Below are 17,158 nucleotides of genomic sequence, written 5' to 3'. Positions count from 1 at the left end.
ACTTAACCTTTGTACAATACCTATTTCTACTCTTTACCAGAAATACATCACAGGCATGTATGTCGAAACATTGAGAATTTTATAGCAAAACGAGAAGTATATATATGTATATATAAATAGATAAAGTACAACTAGAAACGACCATATTTATTTACGAACTCGTTTCATATTATGTAACAGAATCATGTCTTCACATGGAAATAACTGGCCGACCGACGAAACACCAGTTCTACCGATAGACTTTGCTACTTTTCAAGTTGCGGTTACAGCCGTCGTGACAGCCGTCATGGCACATCTCAATACAAATAACACTAGTGAAAATGGAAATGGTATAGACAGTTCTGGTGGATTAGTGTCTAAGTCCATAACTATTTTGCTATGTACTTGACCCGATGGTGCATGGTCCTTTTGGGTTGCCTTCACCAAAGCAACTTGATAGGATGAATTATGGGGAGAGAGAGGATTAATTATGATTTGTTAATATATTATGATAATAATATATTAAAGGAGAAATCATATTGTTTAATTAATATTAGTCAATAATTAATTAAGAATTAATTTTGTGGCTAAAAGACATTAATTAAACTTAAGGAACTAGAACTATCAATTGTATGATAGTTAAATATTGGGCTAATGGACTCCATATTAGAGGGGTGGACGAATTCTATGGGGAAACCCATTAGAAATCGTCCTAGGCCTCTAAGGAGGGAGTCCATGGGTTGCTTAGGGCCTAAGCAGTCAAATTAGGGTTTCCTTGTTAGATAACCCTAATAGCCTCAGTATTTAAGGACCCCTAGGGCACCAAAAACGTGGCCAAATGATTCTTTAGGGTTTCTACATGTTTTTAGGTGCCTCCTCTCTTCTCATTCTTCACCCTCTTGCTCTTGGTGTTTGTGAGCCATTAGAGGAGTGACACTTGTGACTCTAAGCTTTCTAAAGCCATTACAAGGAGGATTTGAGATTGTTATTGCTACATAACAATCAAGGTATGATCTAAACCCTAATTCATATATTAATATCGATTATCATATGCTAGATCTAGGGTTTAAAGTCTTGGATGAATCTATGTACAATAGAGAAACCTAGATCCAAGCATTAGGGTTTGCATGAGCACATAGGATGTTCTTATGGCTAAAACCCATCAGTGGTATCAGAGCCTTGATTGGTTTCTATTGTATTGATGCCTTGTTTATTTGTTCAAGCTTTAAAATCGCTTTTTTGTCCCCCTGACTGATGAACTCGGCAAGTTCCATTGTGGACTCGACGAGTTCATAGTGGAACTCGGGGAGTTCGAGCGTCAGTTAGTGCAGATTTCGGGATTTCTTGCTGTTTTGCTTGAGGATACTTGCCTTAATTGCTTTGGGTCATTAATATCCGAATTTTATCATATATTTGAGTATATCCTTGACCAAACAAAAGACAATTACCATTTAATTGAATGATAATTTCCATATATGATAATAATTGATTATTTGAATTAAATTGGTAAATTGTCTTACAAGTAATATTGAGTAGGTCAAATTTAGATAATCATTAAATTAATTAGTTGAATTATATTATTTTCTATTTGATCCTTTATGTTTTGAAAAGTTCAAAACTTGTCCTCAAGTTTTGAAATTTAAGTTTTGTGATAAACGGTTTAATTCGAATAATTTAAATTTCAAACCCTAGAATTTTACAAGTTTAAAATTCAACCCTATACTATTATATTATTACAAGCTTAATATATATATATATATATATATATATATATATATATATATATATATATATATATATATATATATATATATATATATATATATATATATATATATGCTAGTCTTACCGTTAGTAGGCCTCATTCACGAAGCCAGTCTATAAGGTGGGTATAAGGTTGCTGCCTATAAAATGGCGCTTAATGGGTGTACTCTCACACCCACTGCTTGCTTGACTGGTGGAGGGTCGTTAGCCGAAGGGGTAGGATAGGGCAGTCCTCTCCTCATTAATAAGTATAATGAATCTATATAAAGTAACTAAACGCTTTTCATAAAATTCCCAATCGTAGTTACTTTAGGAAAAAGTGAATTGATGCAATTCCATGAAATTGCACTTTATGCCTTTGCAAAGACGTTAGTGGAGCGTGTGTGGTTAACCGGCACACTAAATGGTTCTAAGCAAAGGTGGGAAAGGGTGACTCATTGTTTGTCAAAGTTCGATGGAGTGTGTGTGGTTAACCGGCACATCGAATAGGTGACTGTAACAATGAGGGCATCATGTATGTTTGCATGGTTATGCACACCCTGTTTTGTGATCCTCGGCATCCCAATCACAAATCGAGGGGCATATCGAGATTTAAACATGCAATTGAAAAGTTCGATGAATCTCAAAGGATCAAGGAGTTTTTCAATACATTTAAAACTTATTTTTTTTTTGTTTTTCATGGTGGAAAATTAGTGAATCGTCATTCACTTACATTCAAATGTTCTGCAATTTGGGTTACGACATCCCTTTCCCAAGTTGTAGAGTATTGTGTTGGGTCCTAGCCTTAATATCTCATTTGGGTGATTTATTAAGGACTCAATCAATCAACTAACTTGAATTTTCTCCCGTTTTGAAGATGTCAAAGTATGACAACTATGGTCTTCCCAAATCCAGTGGAACAAGCTTTCCACATGAAGATGATATTCCACGATTCGGTCGAGGAACACGAGATCATGCTTCACTTCCTCCACCTCCTCCTATTGTTCTCCTTAACCCACAAGTTCAAAGGATTGAAAAGTTCAAACTCGTTCAAGCCCTTTTGTCAAGTAAACATGAAGAAGGAAAGTCAGTGTGTGCACATGTCCTGGAGATGAAGTCACACATTGATATATAGGTTAAGAATGTTTGGATCCGTTGTCTGTGAGGAGCTGGCTAATGACTGGGTTCTTCAGTCGCTTCCTGACTCATATAGTGAGTTCGTAAGAGAGTACTATATGATGAATCACGACGTGATCCTCATCGATCTCACCTATATGCTTATTGCTGCTGAATTAGCACTGGAAAAGAAAATTTCATTGGTGTATCTGCCTTCTAGACCTCTATGGATATAGGCAATGGCAACGAAAGGCATGCCATGGTCGAAAAGTTTGATCATAAGAGAAAGGCAAAGTCTGAAGTAGTTCCGTGTGCTGTTCCAAAAGAGTCAATTTGCTTTTATTTCCAAGAGAAGGGGAATTGGAGACGAAGCTACCCAGTATACATGAGAGATCTAAGAGATGGGAGATTCAAGACGTATAACTCCACTTCAGGTAAACTCCACTATCTAACTCCATTAAGTTCCTATTCATTGATTCTTAATACATGATAATGTGATAATATTACATTTGAATGTTTTGCAGAATCAGAGAAAAGAGAGGAAGCTTGATGGAAGAGCAAGATGAGTCTGATCACGAAGAAATGGATCACGGTCGCATGGATTCGAAGATCAGATTTTGAGCTTAGGAAGTAATGATAGAGTTGTTAGGAATATTTGATTACATAGTTTTTCAGTTGATTTTGCATTGTAAGGACATGTTTTCCGCTGCTTTTATGAATAAAATAAATTTTGATTTATCTTATTTATCTATATCCTTGCAATCACTACTAGAAAACAGCCTTTTACGACGCTCATTGCGCGTCGTAAAAGGGTCAGACGACGCGCAAATGCGCGTCAAGGAAGGCCTTGTCATAAAGAGAGACGATGCGCATTTACGACGCGCAGTTATGACGCGCGTTTACGACACGCAATGCGTATCAAGGAAGGCCCTGTCATAAAGGAAGACGACACGCATTCGCGTGTCGTAACCTTACGACGCGCGTGTTAATGACACGCAATGCGTATCAAGAAAGCCTCTGTCAAGAAAGGCCATGTCATAAATGAAGATGACACACATTTTTGCGTATCATAATTTTAAATGTTTAAAAAAATATTATTTATAGATTTACTTATTTTCAAATTAAATTTGTATTTAATGTTTCATAATAGAAAATAAAATATCATACACAAAAAATAGAATCCATTGCATAAATTTAATGTCATACAATTCTATTTTTTACAATATATAAATTTGCATCTAATCTACTATGTACATCGAATTCCAACTAACTAAAGTTGCATCTTGCCTTTCATAATTCTTTAAGACTAATGCTCCAAGCAGCTGATTATATGACTTAGCAAAATTCAACTCCAAGTCTTTACTGCATTTTGCTGATAATGCTGCAAGATTTAAATAAAATTCAACTCCAAGTCTTTACTCAATAATCAAAATCCCAAGAGCAACATCCATTGTAGAGGCAAGTTCATTTTCAAAACAAAACATAGTATTTATAATGATAAGGATGTGGAGGGTATACTGTAAAAACTCAGACATGGCTATAATGGAGATAACAGGGATAGATATATATACCTTAAACAAATTAGCTTTCAGATCAGATTGAGAGCTGCAAAAAAAACTAATATATGTTAAGGTAGTATTTGGAGGATGTAATATGATGACATACACATCCAAAAGGCTATTATCTATTAGCTTGACCAACACCAAGGGCATTATTGGTAGAAATAATGTTACTATTTGTAGGGTTGATAGGGATAATGTCTCCTCACTTTATTCATGTACTGAAGCTCCCTGTTGAATATATTATGTTTTTCTATGCATATGGGAACATGGGGAGGCATCCTATGGGGGTAAATTTGTCATTTAACATACCGGTGACTGAACTGAAGGTGAAGACAAAGCATTTTCATGAAATTTTTTGTTCATATGAATTCCTTCTACATAGGGCAATTAAGCCAACTAACTTGACTAAGTTGACATGGTTTCTAATTGAAACTAGTTTCTAGATGATGAATGGAATATAAATTCAAGTAGGGTTTTGAAGTTTGAACAATAGATATGTGGTTACCATAACGAGGCCAGGTGGAATTACTAACCATCAACACCAATAGGCCAATGCGGAGCCTTAGCTGCAACATCCAGACATTGCAGAATTGCTTGCTCTGCCTTAATTATAGATATTGAAAACGCTACACCACAGCACAACACAAAGATATTAGCCACTTTTTTTGCATCAGAAAACAAAATGAACTTAACAAACCTCCCATATCGGTTATGGTTCATATGAGGTGAGATATCGCTTAATCGCTTAACACGCAAAAAATCCATGTCACAAAATATAAAAAAAAAAATAATAATACAGAAAAAAATAGCAGGATATCTTCCCTAAAACAACCAATTCTGCAAATATCCAATAACATGGTAGAACCAATGGTGATCATCTTGCATAATGGAGTGGAGTTGAGGAATTGACATGCCATAAATCATTTATTTCTGTCTGTTAAAATACAACTAAGCAGCTGATGTGTCAAAAAATTTAAAAACTTATGCCACATCATACACATACGTCATAGCAGGTTGCATGAACCATTGCCCTATTTTGAAACACCATTGCATATTATGTATAACAACAAACATTATAAATCAGAAAATATGTGAAACATTGTTGTATAAATAAGTAACTAACCCTAAACAAGAATTAGGAGTCCTTTATACGTCTTTAGTAGCATACTAATAACTTCCATTCCACCAAGGTTTTTATAACAATTTAGAGGTCACTAGAAATGCATGGAAAATGAAATTCATCATTTACAAGAACCTACTACCATAATACATACCTCAGAAAGAACCATGAGCATCTAATCAATGTACCAAATCTTATCAGGGGAAATCCTACAACACCAATCAAGAAATGTTATTGTGTGTATGATACTTTGAAAATCATCAAAATATGCTATAAGAATATTACATTCACCAAATTAAAAGATAAAAATGAAACCTTCAACTTACTTTTCTAGAATGGAGCAAATTTTTTCAGTAAGATCTCCCTTGAAGTCCTGGTCACTTACATGTAGATAATCAATTAACTCATTGGTCAAAGGTTTGACATTCGTCCCATTCACCAGAAGGTATACAAGTTCAAGAGCTCTTTTACGAATTGAAGCATCTGAATCCTGAATCATAAAGAAGCATTCAGAAACCACAACAAACTTATATAACTTGATTGATATTTCTTTTTGTTAAGAGAAAAGTTTTACCTTTACACATTCCAAGATTGTTGAACGATGTCTCTGAACTACTTGATCATCTACTGAAATTGCTTTCATCAGCATGTTCAATGCAACATATCTGCCATATAACAAATCCCAATATTTTAGACCATAATAAAGGGAATACTCATAACACATATTAAGACATAAATCATATGATATTGTTCTCACAATTAGACAAGAATCTTCCCAATATATTGATTGCAAGAACACGTAAACCACTGCTATCTTCAATGCTCATAATGGTTTCTACACATTCATAAAGTATTGCATTCCCTGCATTCTTGTTTGACTCAGTTTTTGTAGCCACCTACACAAGGAATTTCATAAATTCTTATAATTTTGAATTATATATCACAATTCACAATGAGCTTTATTAAAATAAAAGCTAACCTGGGCAAGAATGTCATTCATGGAATCACTAGCATCAGCATCTCCATGGCCCAAAACATGCAAAAGGCGAAGCAGTCTTATATGAAGAAAAGGGTCTGCAATACTTGAAAGTTGAAACATCATATTCAGGAGCATATGGGCTGTTGACAACATCCTTCAAAACTTTCACCAACGCCTCTGTGCATTTCTATACCAAAGGAAGAAAAAAGAAAATATATCTCATCACTAAAATTACTAATTTGCACTTATAGAATCATATGTCAAACAGTTCTTAGCGCAAATACACAGTAGAAAGATAAAGAAAGAGAACACGAACTAGAAGAAGACAATCCCAACAAATAATAGAGGATCTTTAACAAGATCAAGTATATTTGCCATCCTGAAAAATTCAAGAGTCTCTTCATTAAGGTTACAGAGATCTGTACAGAGTTGGATTGCTGTTAAAAGAACCCCATGATGTTTTTCTTTAAGTAAGGAAACAATAGGGTTGACAAAATTTTCTGCAAGGTCAAGGACCTTCTTTACAATCCTTATTGAGCACAATGCTGCCTGTAAATTGTAAGAACTTATGTGAGTATGATTCTTCATATGAAATGTGAGAATTAGATGAAACATCCTTGATAGATCATGAAATGAAATAAATATTGTTAACATCCGCTTACTTTCTTACGAATATTTGGATCTCGAAATTGCAGCAATCTTTCAACTTCAGGTGCAAGATCACAAGCCATTTCTGCAGAACATATATTACCCAAAGCACAAAGAGCTAGTCCCACAATGTACTGATTGGTGTGGTTAAGATCTCTGCAAATGATAAAAAAAAAGATTCTCAAGTCAACCATGTTGCTTGAACACAAGATATAGGAAAGATAAGAGTGAAGAAAGACAAGAGCATATTGCTTTAGTAAATTGGTGACAAGCATCAAAACTTCTTGTCTTTCATCAAGAAGCAACATAAGTCCCAGATATCCTATTCTCTTTTCAGGGAATCCAGGAGCTGCTATAAGTTTCAAGCACTTCATTTGGCCAAAATGTGTGCGGTATCCTAACATGTGAATGAACATGAGCTTTGCCAAGTTACGGTGTCTGTAATCATTATCATTATCACTAACTGATGCACGAATAGAAGCACATTCTTTTCTAACAATAGCATGCTCTTCTGCATCAGTTTTGCAGGCTCGTATTGCCCTAATCATGTCCCTGCAGTAGACCAATAATGTTTCATTTACAGTTTTAGACCCAACTAATTAACAACAAATTACGCATGTGGTATGAAATGTAGTAAAATATTTTGCAGGTGAATGATAAACCAAAAAGATGGAAAATCTTAAGTAGAGAGACATATGGTTTGCGAGGGATGGTTCATGACAGAGTTCATGGATTATCTTCATACCCAGATTAGGATCTTATAAGTTGGTGACAGTGTCTTACTCATTTGAGTGACCCATCCAATCGGGAAATACATGGATGAATTCCATTAAATGTACGCAAATCAAATGCCCCAACTATTACGAACGCAAACTAACTCTCTGTGACATCCCAAAATTCATGGCCAGAAAAGACCGATTTGTTTATGCTTTATAAAAATCAGAGTACTTCTTTAATAAAAGTGTCGCGGAATTTGTCCCCAGAAAAACATGATAAATACGTTATTAAAACATTTTCGAAGAAACGTATTTTATTCATTTTAAAACGTTTGGGATGTCATCGTCAATACAGGAACATAAGCATAAACAGAACTTACATTCATTTACACTAATTATTTACACCTCCTTTATTCTCTCAGTGAATTATGTCTTCGTATTGATACCTGTGATACAAAGAAAACTGAGTGGGTCAGGCTTGGGAGCCTGGTGAGCATATAGGGTTTTCAACCCACAATAATACATTTATTATATTCAATTATCAACAATCAACCCAAATACCCATCCCCATTATCTTCTTTAAGGTTTTACCCTAGGAATCGATTATACTTTCTTCATTTATTCCTAAGGGTTTACCTGAGGAACTGGCTCACAGTCCATTTGCTACCACGGTTCATACATTAGGTACTACGTCGCATAGTCACCAGGGTTCATACAGTTGGCACTACGTCTCATAGTCACCAGGGCTTACACAATAGGCACTACGTCTCATAGTCACCTGGGTTCATACAATTGGCACTACGTCTCATAGTCACCAGGGCTCACACAATAGGTACTACGTCTCATAGTCACCAGGGCTTACACAATAGGCACTATGTCTCATAGTCACCTGGGTTCATACAATTGTCACTACGTCTCATAGTCACCAGGGCTCACACAATAGGCACTACGTCTCATAGTCACCTGGGTTCATACAATTGGCACATCGTCTCCAAAGTTTATCAAATAGGCACAAAGTCGCATCGTCACCAACTATTCCATCTACCCATGTTCTACCCAACATTTTTGTAGATATAAATACAAACACAATTTGAATCATTCAACACCCGTATAAAAACATCAATTCCAAATCCATCTCAAATAGATATATAACACCTAGCACGTATTTCATAGCGAATACTTTATATTTATGTATTAGAAGAAAGTGCTATGCACTCACGCATATAAACAATAATATATATATATGTATACACATAACACGTATTTTATAAAATACTTCATATTTATGTGTAAGATGAAAGTGACTATACACTCACTTGCTCAGAAGATGATCCGACAACACTACGGCTTGCAGATGTAGCGCCTGTCCGCAGATCTGGAAGATCTTCACAAAAACCGGGCTCCTCGCGGGCAGGGCTTCGGCTCGGGAATAACGCTCTTCGGGATTCTCGGGGCTTCGGATCTCGCTTCGGGGCTCGGGAATATTACCGGGGCTTCGGGGTGCAAACGGCACGCAAATCGAGGCAAAAGATGAGAGAAGATGAAGAATTTGTAAAAGAAAAGAAGCTGGCCTCGCATCCCCTTTTATAGTTGCTGACCCTCGCACGTACGCGGGGCGTAACTTCGGGGTACGCGGGGCGTACTCCTCGGAGGTCGTCAGCGCTTACGTCATCGGCCCTTATACGTCATTGCATACGACTCTCGACTCCGTAGAACTCGAGTGACCTACGCTGTACGCGGGGCGTACAGCAGTACGCGGTGCGTACTTCGGATGGACCGACTGATCTTCCTTCGGATAATATCGCATGTTAATTAAAAATAAATATTAAATATTTATTAAACTTCAAAAATTCATATCTCCTTCATACGAATTCCGTTTTCGACGTTCTTTATATCCACGCGAAGGTGAGACTACGCTCTTCAACTTTCATTTAGACTCCGTCGGCTGATTTTGACTTTTATTTTTATTAATTATTTTTAGGAGGTCGGGACAGAAAATTTCGTTATAAATTCATAACTTCTTCGTCCGACGTCCATTCTCGCCTAACTTTTCATCGTTTCGCTACTAACAACGAGATATTCGATTCTCATTTAGATTATTTCGGCTAAAAACCGCTCGATCTCAAATCGAGTATTCGGGCTGCATACTGCCACGTCGAAACTTCAGAAAATCATAACTTCCTCATACGAAGTCAGAGTTGGGCGTTCCTTTTATGCACGCTCTCAGTTTAATGAAATCTACGACTTTCGTTTAGATCGCTAAGGCTAAATATCGCTCTAACTTAAATTCATATTTTACGTCACTCGGCTTCGTGCCGATTCCGTTGCGAAACTTCGACAGGTCATAACTTCTTCGTTATAACTCAGATTTTGGCGTTCTTTATATGTACGGAATCCTTGTAACATATACTATAACCTAGTTAAGATTATTCATTCTAAATAATCTTCTATCAGAATCTCATTTTTGACGCTTATCGTTTTTTAAATTGTCTAGCCCTGATCTACGGGCGTTACAATTATCTCCCCCTTAGGATGATTACGTCCCGGAATCATCAACGAAATAGGGCTTGCATAATGATTCCACACGTTATTTCTTCATCCTTGGTAATCACCGTAACTTCTATGTTTCCTCGAAAGAGTATTTAACTCTATGGCTTTCTTGACCGCAGAAGATGCCCAATCTAGTCTCTGCTTATCGTACTATGTTGGCTTTCAATCGTAGCCTTTGAGTTACAAAATAGGTCCTTATTGAGGACTCCTCTTTCTTCTCAGGATAAATACTTTCATTTATCTGTTGTAACAAACTGATGGGTCATGCTCTACTGACCTCTCATCGCACGATGCAACGCTTAGACTCGGTCTTTAATAAAGTTATATTTCATTAATAGAATATACCTTCCTTCATATTCTAATGTGATATAATCACATTTCAGCATGTAGCATTTCTACCTGCAAACTTCTTTTAACAACGAGAGCGACACTATCAATCGCATTAACTTCAACCTTCTGACTTAAGTCAGATGTTACATCTAACTTGGTCCTCTAGACCACGTAACATACTCCTCGTAGTCGAACTCAAATTTAAATATGACCACTAGGGTCGGAACAAGAACCATCTTACTAGTTATTACCGAAACAATGGTAATGACATACCAGAATAAAGTGGAATCAATCACTAGCTTCTTGGTAACCTTGTGACTTTCCCTGATCCAAGTGCGAGTCCTGTGCTTCCGGTAGTATATGCATCTACTACCTTTCACACCTACTCATACTCGTCCCAAGTATTGTCTCTCAGTCGAACCAAGTCACTATAAAAAAAATCACACAATCATTTAACACATCAGGTACTAAAACCATAAATATCACATAAATATCAAAACCAGGGTTTACAATATAACTTGAAATGATTACACAAAAAGCTCAAGTTCACCCTATACTATGCCTTTAATTGGCTATATCATAAGTTGATCCTTGGATATAAATTCCTCATTCTTGATTCGCTTCGTCGAGGATCATGTGGAATGCCTTTAGCTGTGGTGGTGCGTTTTTCTTTGGGCAGTCTCTAGAAATATGCCCTTCCTCGTTACATCCGTAGCACACCCTTTTGTTGGATGCACACTTGTTGGCGTAATGCCCTGTCTTCCCACATTTGTAGCAAGTCATATCCTCGCTACACTTCCCGAAGTGTTTCTTTTTACACTTCTCGCACCACTTAGCTTCATCTCTTCCTCCAGATTTCGGGAATTTGGTTTCTTTGTTGATTATTGAAGATCCTTAATGTTTCCTTTTCTCTCCAACTTCAGCTCTCTCCAGACCCTTTTCTTTTATTTGGGTTTCAACATTTTTGGCTGCCCAGATGGTGGCTTTCAAAGTGGTTGCTTGCTTGACTATCGGACCAAAGTCCGCTGGTAATCCATTGGCAAACTTGTTGACCTTGGAAAGTTCAGTAGGAACTAGGTATGGAATAAGCTTCATCTTTTCCGTAAAGCTTGTGGCGTATTCCATAATGCTCATTTTTCCTTTCTTCAGATTCTGGAACTCATTGTTGATTTCCAGGAGATCCTGCTCAGAGCAGTATTGCATTTTCAATTGTACCACGAACTCCTCCCAAGACATCTTGCTAGCTTCCCCCTTGGGCATCGAACCGGCCAGTAAATTCCACTAGCTCAGTACTCCAGATTTTAATAGAGGAATTGCAAGAGCGGTCTTCTGCCTGTTGCTGCATTCGCAACTTTCAAACATAGTCTCCATTTCTGAGACCCAGTCCATAACTTGCACCGGCGTCGGGCTTCCGGATAGACATGGTGGTTTGGATGCCATGAAATCCTTATACTTGCACCCACGACCATCATTTCCTCCATACTGGTTATTGCGTCTAACCACTGGTTGTTCGACTTGACCAATGATCCCACTAAAGTTTTCTCCTTCAGACTGCCCTCCATTCTCCTCGGGCTCTTCTGCTTGAATTGACGGTTCTTTACGATTCTGCCTAAGCAGGCGTCTTGTTTCTTCCATCTGACGATCCAACATCATTTGGATCATCATTTGTACATCAGTCATTGTTATCGGCTCAGGTGCATCAGCTACGACAGGTACTTGTTGAATTACAGGCGGTTGATTCCTGTTTTCATCAGCATTTCCAACTCCGCTTCTTGTTCTCACCATTTTTGATCTACACACCGAATAATTTCACCTTATTACTCCCAACGGTTACATGCTAGTTCTAATATCGTATACATACGCTTAGAATCCTAAACACATAAGGTCTCCAGATCCGGTCGGCAACAGACCATAGATCCGAACAAATAATAGCATCAAAATAGCTATCACACAAAACATTTAGCACATTAAAGCATTTTAGGCATCATTCCTAAAATAAACTAGTGCTTGTGTCTATTTAGGTGTACTACCTAACATATTTTAGACACACTCCTCACAATCATTACTTAGCATTCTAAGTTTAAGTCTAGAAATTTCCTACAAATTCCTAGTTCGCTTAAACTAATGCTCTGATACCAACTGTGACATCCCCAAAATTCATGGCCAGAAAAGACCGATTTGTTTATGCTTTATAAAAATCGGAGTACTTCTTTAATAAAAGTGTCGCGGAATTTGTCCCCAGAAAAACATGATAAATACGTTATTAAAACATTTTCGAAGAAACATATTTTATTCATTTTAAAACGTTTGGGATGTCATCGTCAATACAGGAACATAAGCATAAACAGAACTTACATTCATTTACACTAATGATTTACACCTCCTTTATTCTCTCAGTGAATTATGTCTTCGTATTGATACCTGTGATACAAAGAAAACTGAGTGGGTCAGGCTTGGGAGCCTGGTGAGCATATAGGGTTTTCAACCCACAATAATACATTTATTATATTCAATTATCAACAATCAACCCAAATACCCATCCCCATTATCTTCTTTAAGGTTTTACCCTAGGAATCGATTATACTTTCTTCATTTATTCCTCAGGGTTTACCTGAGGAACTGGCTCACAGTCCATTTGCTACCACGGTTCATACATTAGGTACTACGTCGCATAGTCACCAGGGTTCATACAGTTGGCACTACGTCTCATAGTCACCGGGGATTACACAATAGGCACTACGTCTCATAGTCACCTGGGTTCATACAATTGGCACTACGTCTCATAGTCACCAAGGCTCACACAATAGGCACTACGTCTCATAGTCACCAGGGCTTACACAATAGGCACTACGTCTCATAGTCACCTGGGTTCATACAATTGGCACTACGTCTCATAGTCACCAGGGCTCACACAATAGGCACTACGTCTCATAGTCACCTGGGTTCATACAATTGGCACATCGTCTCCAAAGTTTATCAAATAGGCACAAAGTCGCATCGTCACCAACTATTCCATCTACCCATGTTCTACCCAACATTTTTGTAGATATAAATACAAACACAATTTGAATCATTCAACACCCGTATAAAAACATCAATTCCAAATCCATCTCAAATAGATATATAACACCTAGCACGTATTTCATAGCGAATACTTTATATTTATGTATTAGAAGAAAGTGCTATGCACTCACGCATATAAACAATAATATATATATATATGTATACACATAACACGTATTTTATAAAATACTTCATATTTATGTGTAAGATGAAAGTGACTATACACTCACTTGCTCAGAAGATGATCCGACAACACTACGGCTTGCAGATGTAGCGCCTGTCCGCAGATCTGGAAGATCTTCACAAAAACCGGGCTCCTCGCGGGCAGGGCTTCGGCTCGGGAATAACGCTCTTCGGGATTCTCGGGGCTTCGGATCTCGCTTCGGGGCTCGGGAATATTACCGGGGCTTCGGGGTGCAAACGGCATGCAAATCGAGGCAAAAGATGAGAGAAGATGAAGAATTTGTAAAAGAAAAGAAGCTGGCCTCGCATCCCCTTTTATAGTTGCTGACCCTCGCACGTACGCGGGGCGTAACTTCGGGGTACGCGGGGCGTACTCCTCGGAGGTCGTCAGCGCTTACGTCATCGGCCCTTATACGTCATTGCATACGACTCTCGACTCCGTAGAACTCGAGTGCCCTACGCTGTACGCGGGGCGTACAGCAGTACGCGGTGCGTACTTCGGATGGACCGACTGATCTTCCTTCGGATAATATCGCATGTTAATTAAAAATAAATATTAAATATTTATTAAACTTCAAAAATTCATATCTCCTTCATACGAATTCCGTTTTCGACGTTCTTTATATCCACGCGAAGGTGAGACTACGCTCTTCAACTTTCATTTAGACTCCGTCGGCTGATTTTGACTTTTATTTTTATTAATTATTTTTAGGAGTTCGGGACAGAAAATTTCGTTATAAATTCATAACTTCTTCGTCCGACGTCCATTCTCGCCTAACTTTTCATCGTTTCGCTACTAACAACGAGATCTTCGATTCTCATTTAGATTATTTCGGCTAAAAACCGCTCGATCTCAAATCGAGTATTCGGGCTGCATACTGCCACGTCGAAACTTCAGAAAATCATAACTTCCTCATACGAAGTCAGATTTGGGCGTTCCTTTTATGCACGCTCTCAGTTTAACGAAATCTACGACTTTCGTTTAGATCGCTAAGGCTAAATATCGCTCTAACTTAAATTCATATTTTACGTCACTCGGCTTCGTGCCGGTTCCGTTGCGAAACTTCGACAGGTCATAACTTCTTCGTTATAACTCAGATTTTGGCGTTCTTTATATGTACGGAATCCTTGTAACATATACTATAACCTAGTTAAGATTATTCATTCTAAATAATCTTCTATCAGAATCTCATTTTTGACGCTTATCGTTTTTTAAATTGTCTAGCCCTGATCTACGGGCGTTACACTCTCAATATAGACAACTTGAGATAACGTTAATACAAATTAGGTCGAAATGAAGAACTAGTTCAAAATTGATCACAAGGAAAAGCTTTAAAACATAAGATCAGTTGTAAAAAAGCAACTCACCTTAGACGCGTCCCACACAAAAAGGGATTCATGATTGGGTCGGTTTTGAAACCGCGAGAGAGCTCGATCAGATTCAGAGATGTTTAGTGCAAAAACGAACTATATAACCGGGTCGTAGACCGATGACTGCAATTATATGTATGTTTGATCAAATCGAGAACTGGGGAAAGGTCAATTACGAGGATCTGAAGAGGAATTTGAGATCTGTATGCAATCATGATGATGATGACCAAAAATCTTGATTCCTCTCGCTAAATTCTTCCACTTTCGCTTCGGTGGGAGAGATGTAAGCGAGTATGCATCTATCTTTGTTGCCTGAATTTCAGTCTACCAGAGTTCCGATACATAAGTCCGACTTGTACACTTTCGGAGTTGTACTTCTTGAGATATTGTCAGACGAAGAAGGCAAGTGAGGAACGAAGGAAGGAGTGCCGATAACTAGGCAAGGCGGCAATCGAATCTATGGAGGGAGAAGAAAGGATCGTAATTAGGGCAAGAAGGAAACAAAAGTGGAGGATAAAAAAGAAGGCGGGTGTTCAAAATTTTAGGGATTTCATTTTCCCCCTATCTACTAAACGCGCTTTTCATTAAAATTATAAAGCGACACTCATAGAGGACGCCCATTTAAGATACAACGCCCTCCGTGTTTTTAATTTTTTCTCGTATGACGCTAATTTAAGGGCACGCAATAATGCATGACCTAAATCCTTAAATTTTCTGAAGAGATGATACTTTTTTAACGTCACTCTCCATTGCGTAACATACATCAATGAGTGTCGTGGTTTGCGCGTCGTAAAAGGCTATTTTTCTTGTAGTGAATGAAATCGTTGTGAAAAATTGATGTTTGTGTATTTCTATAAATAGATGTGATTCTTAGTAATGTTATTTATGGTAGTGTCAAAATTTTCTAAGTTAGGAAAGATTCTGATCACCCAAGTTTCAATTGGACAAAAACATGGAATCATATGATTTGAATCATGTGATGTATGGAAATCTTGGTACTTAGAGAATTTAAGACTAATTCCTTGACAAAGAGTCAAGTGAAGGACTAGGAGAACGGGTTCACAATGTTGTGCACTAGTCAAGTCCATCACAAATAACAACAAGACTATTCGTCATAATTTACTAAAAGTCTAGTAAAAGTGGTTATGCTTACAAGATTAAGTGGAATTCTGAATCATTGAAAAGTTTCAATGAATGGCAGAAGGAATATGAAGAATCAATTAGGCAGAAAGATAAAAAGTTTCTCAAATCTAAGAAGAATGGAGAGTACTTTTGTATCAGATTTTGTGATCGTCTTAATGATTAAGAAACATATCACAATTGATCCTCTAAGGACATCTTAGTGCACTAGTATGGCTAAGAAGAGGAATCGGAAATTGTTGAAATGGTTAAATCAAAAGGATGAGTCACACTTCGTTCCAAACTCAAGTCTTAGAATCGTACTCCAAGATTGTGAATTGAGTGACACACACTCATCAAATGTGAAGTAGAAAATTGTTTTTCTTACTCTTTCACGTTTGAAATTGGTAAGTTGTGATGTCTTGGATAAGACTAAGACCAACTAAGACCAAATGTGTGTAATGTTTTTGTCTTGATATAGTCACACACAAACTCTTGGATATTTGTTTATCAAGAAATGTTTCTTGATAAGAGAATCTAATGTGTCAAGAGGTCAGTGGGAGTCTGAATATCTTAAAAAGATTCAAGAACTAATCAAGAGTAAACTTATTAAACACTAGCACACGACTTGCAGTTTGTAACCTATCGTGTTGACAAAATTCTATTTCTGTGTCAATCC

General features: G+C 37.4%; 1 pseudogene; it reads right to left on the bottom strand.

Annotated features, from left to right (window-relative positions):
• Window positions 1-4,928: 4,928 nt before the first annotated feature.
• On the bottom strand, window positions 4,929-15,389 carry LOC111895181 (AP-1 complex subunit gamma-2-like; annotated as a pseudogene).
• Window positions 15,390-17,158: the final 1,769 nt, after the last annotated feature.

The sequence above is a fragment of the Lactuca sativa genome, chromosome 6 (assembly GCF_002870075.4).
Source record: "Lactuca sativa cultivar Salinas chromosome 6, Lsat_Salinas_v11, whole genome shotgun sequence".
NCBI classification, from domain to species: Eukaryota; Viridiplantae; Streptophyta; class Magnoliopsida; order Asterales; family Asteraceae; genus Lactuca; species Lactuca sativa.
Note: the sequence above shows the minus strand (reverse complement) of the source record. Positions and strands in the feature narration are given on the sequence as shown.